Source organism: Mus musculus, chromosome 8 (assembly GCF_000001635.26).
Source record: "Mus musculus strain C57BL/6J chromosome 8, GRCm38.p6 C57BL/6J".
Taxonomy (NCBI): Eukaryota; Metazoa; Chordata; class Mammalia; order Rodentia; family Muridae; genus Mus; species Mus musculus.
Window position 1 is genome coordinate 77,986,496 of NC_000074.6, and position 5,625 is coordinate 77,992,120.

The 5,625-nt window shown below is 43.0% G+C and overlaps 1 annotated feature.

Moving 5' to 3' along the window:
• Nucleotides 820–2,640: an enhancer, noted in NCBI's record as "VISTA enhancer mm172". NCBI's record gives its function as "enhancer in: heart[8/8]" and the evidence as "EXISTENCE:transgenic organism evidence [ECO:0001131][PMID:17130149]".

A 5,625-nucleotide genomic window follows, 5' to 3' on the forward strand; every position in this document is an offset into this window, starting at 1 on the left:
TTTTGAACCTGCTTCTTCAGATCCTTTCCTACTGCACAGCCTCTAGCTGAGAGGCTCTGGAAAGACCCTTCTATTTGTAGACTCTTCTTTGTCTCTGTCTCTGTTCCTTTCTCCAGAAGACCCAAATTCGTCTCCCATTGGTTGCCAAAATAAATTACTTCAAACTTTGTAGACTTTATGAAAACAAATGTATTCTCTTACAGTTGGTGAGGTGGGAAAAGAATCCTGTCCAGGTCTCACAGGGCAAAAGTCAAGGCACGGGCAGGCAGAGCAGGGTTCCTTTCTGTGGTCTCTGGGGAGACATGTTTGCTATTTCCTTGCTTTTGCCAGCTTTCATTGACTGTTCTCGTTGGTCCACGGTCATCTTCACTCTCTTAAAGGCAGCAAAGTCAACTCAAGTCCTCCCAAGGTTGCATTACTCTGACCTCATCTCTTCTGTCTCTTCTCTGTTTATAAGCATCCCTGTGATTTCACCTCTTGACTTTAAAATTTGAGAATTAATAACTTTTCTTTTTTCTATTTAATCTCCCTTTGTTATATAATGAAGTATATTCATAGCTTCTGGAGACGAGGATGTGGATATCTTTGGGAAGATCTTTCCTTGGCCCATCAAAGTCACAGCATCTTTTGCAGTGTGTGTCCTAACTGTAGGACAATCTTCTGTGTTTTTCTTCATGTTTCTGACACAGTCTTAAAGTGATGCCTTTTTTTTCCTGTTGCGTGTACAAGTGTATGTGTGCATGCATCTCTGCATCCCTGTGTGTGTGCATGTGTGCACACTTGTGTATTCCAAGTACTGTACTTAGGTGCTTGTTTTCTGTAGGCAAGCACTCTAATGGCTGACCTTTTCCTCCATCCTTCTTAAGAAGTTTCTGTCACTGTTGTCACTCTCCCTCTGTGTTGATTGAGAGCTCCACTTGAGAGCACTAAGGTGTTTTTGTAGATAGCAGACCATAGTTACACTAGGAGGAGTCACATGACCTCAGGGAGATGATGCCATGTGTGTGATTATGTCAGTCACTAATATTGCAGACATTAAGTTCTTTTATCTCTACTTCCTCTGGGCTATAGATTCTTTTTTCTCCAGCAATTTTGCTCTCTGGAATTTCCTATCTCCTTGTCACATCCAGTGCTAGATAGGTAAGCATGGATTAAAGTCAGCATTTTTTTCACATAAAAATGGACTGGGGAGGAGAGCAAAATCAATATTCTCATGGTGAAGTGTTCTCAGGACAAGCGTGTCACATCTTCCCTGTCCTGGGTGCTAAACTCTACCCATCAAACGCTTTCTGCACACGTTCTCCACTAACCATGAGCTGGGATGAACATTTGGACAGTACCATGCCTTTTGGTGGTCCCCAAAGAAAAACGCTGGCTTTTTTTCTAGCCCATTTTGTATCCATTTTATGATGTGAAAACGATTTTACCCAACTTTACATTGTGTTTTGAATTTTTTTCCTTGAACAGCTTTTTTGGATTTGGTCCCATGACTCAAGAATCCCATGGGCACATTATTTTCAGTCACAGTTTTTCATTTTCAAAGTTATGTCGCCTTGAGACATTTGCTTATTCTCTGGGGATGAGGTTTCCAGAAAAATGGGAAGTTTTGTTTGTTTCAGCTTTGTTTTTATATTTTAAAGTCCCTAGCCGGCTTATGGTAATACCACATCGGATCCCATAATGCTTTATTCTGTATGTGAGTTTAAACTCCCGGAGGCTCTCCCAAGTGGTTCTAAGAAAATACATGAGAAACAATCCTTCCTCACCAAGGCACAGCAGGATCGCCTCAAAATAACATTGAATCTCTCACACAACACCTCATGCAACTGGGAGAATCAACCCACCAGAACTTTCTGACCTAGACTTTTGTTTGTTTCCACCTTCTGAACCTTGTTCAGATCTCCTCATGAAGTAAACCCTCCGTGCTGACAGGACACCACACGTGCTAACTCACAGCTTGGGCCCCTGACAGAAGTCTGCTGGGAAAAGCTGCTAAGCATCGTTGGTCTTATCAACAGACTTCAGTGATGAGTGTGGCATTTCAGTGACACTAGGCCAGGAACCAGGCTGTTCAGACATACCAGTCAACACCTCCCTTTGCATTCCTCTGGCTAATCAGTACATATATGGTCTTGGGAATAAGAAATAAGTGAAGCTGCCTGCTGCCCACAGAAGGACACTACCTGTGTTTAGCGAGTGTTGAATTGCTTGTGTGCTGATCGGTTTCATTGTGCTGTGTTGCTTCGCATCCAGTAGTTATGAACAACAGTAGACAAATGTGAGGACGAAGGTTGCCTCTCTTGGGGTCTGGTTTCAGAGGAACCCAGCTGGTGACTGTAGCCTGCGCTAAAGGATTTAACCAGCCTTTATGGGTATCTGCCAATTTTTGTTTTACACACAGTGATATTAGATCATCAACCTAGAGGTTGAAATTTGACTTGGTTTGATCCAGTTCCAAGTTCTTAAACATGTGGGACTGAGAAGGTTGCAGGGCTGTGTGTGGGTCCCTTCTGACCAAAATGAGTTGGTGCTGCTGTGGGTTCCAGGAACCCAGTTTCTCCTTGTGGCTGTCAGGAGACCACCTGGGCCATCCATGTCAGAGAAACTGCTCATGGTTTAAGAAGGCATTGTGAAAGACCACATTATTTAAAATATTTAACAGCATGATAAAATACTCATTGTTATCAAATATAGTAGTAACAGGATATGGAAATTACCCTGAAAACCAGGAGACTGTCTGTCTGTCTGTCTGTCTGTCTGTCTTGGTTAGGTTTTCTATTGCTGTGATGAAACACCATGACCAAAAGGCAAGCTGAGGAGAAGAGGGTTTATCTGGCTCACACGTCCACATCACTGTTCATCACTGAAGGACATCAGGACAGGAACTCACACAGGGCAGGAATCTGGAGGCAGGAGCTGATGCAGAGATCCTGGAGGGTGCTGCTTACTGGCTTGCTCCCCATGGCTTGCTCAGGCTGCGTTTTCACAGAACCTAGGACCACCAGCCCAGGAGTGGCCCCACCCACAATGGGCTCGGCCCTCCCCCATCAATCACTAATTAAGAAAATGCTCCAAAGCCAGATCTTATTGGCTGCATTTTCTCAACTGAGGTTCACTCCTTTCAGAAAACTTTAGCTTATTCAAGTTGAAACAAAAATATTCACCACATTATCTGCGGGCTGTCCTGGAGAGGAAGTAAAAGTCATTAAAATAGATCATCGTGAACTTGGTGTTTAATTCTATGTTACATTTAAACCTTCCTTTTTTAGCCCTCTGCCCTGTCTCAGGATAGTCTACAGTCTTGCTGTGCTTTTGCTATTCACCAGAGCCATTTCTTATAAAAAGAATTAAAATGTTTAAAGCAGATATTCCAAGATATTCTGAATTTTCCAGTTCAAACCTCAATTGAACTGGATTTAGTCTGAACTGGACAGGTTGTGGCTGACTAAACATATTTTTTTTTGTGGTTATCAGTTTTCATTTATTGTATCCTATGGCCATCGTAAACATAAGAGAGAATAATTATTTTTTAGTATGAAATATACCCAAAAGAAGTTTTAAATTTTGTAGTTTTAAAGCATCATATGGAATCCTGTTCATATGCATATTTCTTAATCTTTTATGTAAAATAGATTGATTCATTTAATTATTTTTTTTCAGTAGAGAAATGAAAACCTATCATGGAGTGAGCAATTTACACATATGTGAAGAGTCAAATTTAGGCGGTATGTATGCAGTGTGCAGAGGTAATTTTAATGTATAGGTCTTGATCACACTTACATATGATTTGAAGCAGATGATTATGGAATGTGTAAGTTTCATATACATCTCCTGACGTAACAGGTTGCTTTCCCATGCTACATGACTGAGTGCGGCTTTCACTGACCTCACTACAGCCAGCACCACCTGTGCATGGGCTTGGTGCCCTCTCTGCTATTGTCTCGAGGTCACAGCAGGTAAATGCTGAACTCAGTTGTCTGCAGTGTGGGCTCAGGCATGTCGTGTTAGTCCGTGCTCCACAATTGCCATAAAAAACATCTTCCACTGCTTTCCAGGAAACACAAAAAATTCAGAAGGGAAGCTTTTTGAAATTCACTCCTTATTTTCCTTACGCGGTCCTGGGTGGTGCCAGAGGAAGGGGGGTTGGGTCATCTAATTAAGCAGCAGTAATCTCTTCAGGTCATAGGAACAAAATGGGGGTGAAAAAGACAGAGTCGGAAAGAGATGCCTCACACTTACCTCTATCTTATAACTAATGTGTGTCGTGTGGTTACCCTGTAGACCTCGACTTTTTTATGCGCAAACCCAAAATTAGCCTAGAACTAGTGGTTGTCAGGTGACAGAGGCCCAGAAGAATCATAGGCTCTGGCAGCGACTGCCAAAGACAATGAGCAAGGAGACACAAGGAAGCCCATTTCTCCATTTTTCAGATCACCACCCTGTTATCTGCTCTTGCAATATTGATTGTGGGCATACTTTTTTGAGCTAGTTTATTGGGTCCTATTAATCTACCCCCCTACCAGCCCTTATTCCACCCCAATCCCTACCAATCCCCCAACACTAGGTGGGAAAGAGAGAAGGTTAGAAGAGAAAGAGGGCATAGACCTCTTAAGACTACTTCCTGCTGATTAGGGGTGATAAGTTCCTTGGGGCAAGTCCAATCTCCATCTTCAGCATATCTCCAACCAACAACCCAGAAAACCACCAAGCCAGCATTCCAGCAAGCCAGCAATAGCAAATGCAGCAGCAGAGACCACCAGCAGCAGGGGGCGCAGCAGCCCGGGCAGCGGCAGACTCCATGGGCCTTCTCAGAGCTCCTGTTTGTACCTCTCAGGAGTCCCCAGAATTACAAACATAAACTATCTGCAGCTGGCAAAAAAGCATGCCCCTCCCCTCCCAGATCATGAGACAGTCAAAGTCAGCGCTGTGGACAATCTGAAACAGCTCCATACCCCACACCTGGGATTAAAACAAAAACATTCACATAACATTACTGTGTTTTTAAAGAAACCAAAATTCCCACTACAGTAGGTAGTTTTTTATGGCTTCCAAACAAAACAGACACACTCATCACTGATGCAGGATCTTTTAGTTTGGAGGGACATGGAACCACTTGTTCAAAGGGGCGAGATTCAGCCACACTTTATTTTTAACACACCTGATGATGTTTGAATAGGAATTTTAAAAGCTTGCTTAGTCTACAGGCCTGCTGTCCATTTTATCCACATGCTTTGTTGTGGGGGTGTGGCTTTCGACACTACTGTGTCATTATGTTCCTCAGTGATTTCAGCATGGGATGAAGTCATAGCCACCAGTTGTGAGTAGGAGTCTTGTAAAAAAAAAAAAAAAAAAAGGCAAAAAAAAAGGCAAGCTGGCTGGGGACACAGCTCAGCAGCAGAGCCCTTGCTTAGCATGTGTGAGACCCTGGGTTCAAGCCATGGAAGAGTAAAGTAAAACTATAGATAGGAAATGTTTTTAAAGATTTATGTATTTACTTTACTTTTCCCATTTCCTGTATGTGTGCGGGGGGTGGGGGTGGGGGAGGAGACAGAGAGTGTACACGTGAGTTCAGGTGTCTGAGGAGATTCTCTGAAGCTGCAGATATAGGTACTTGTGAGTCGCCTG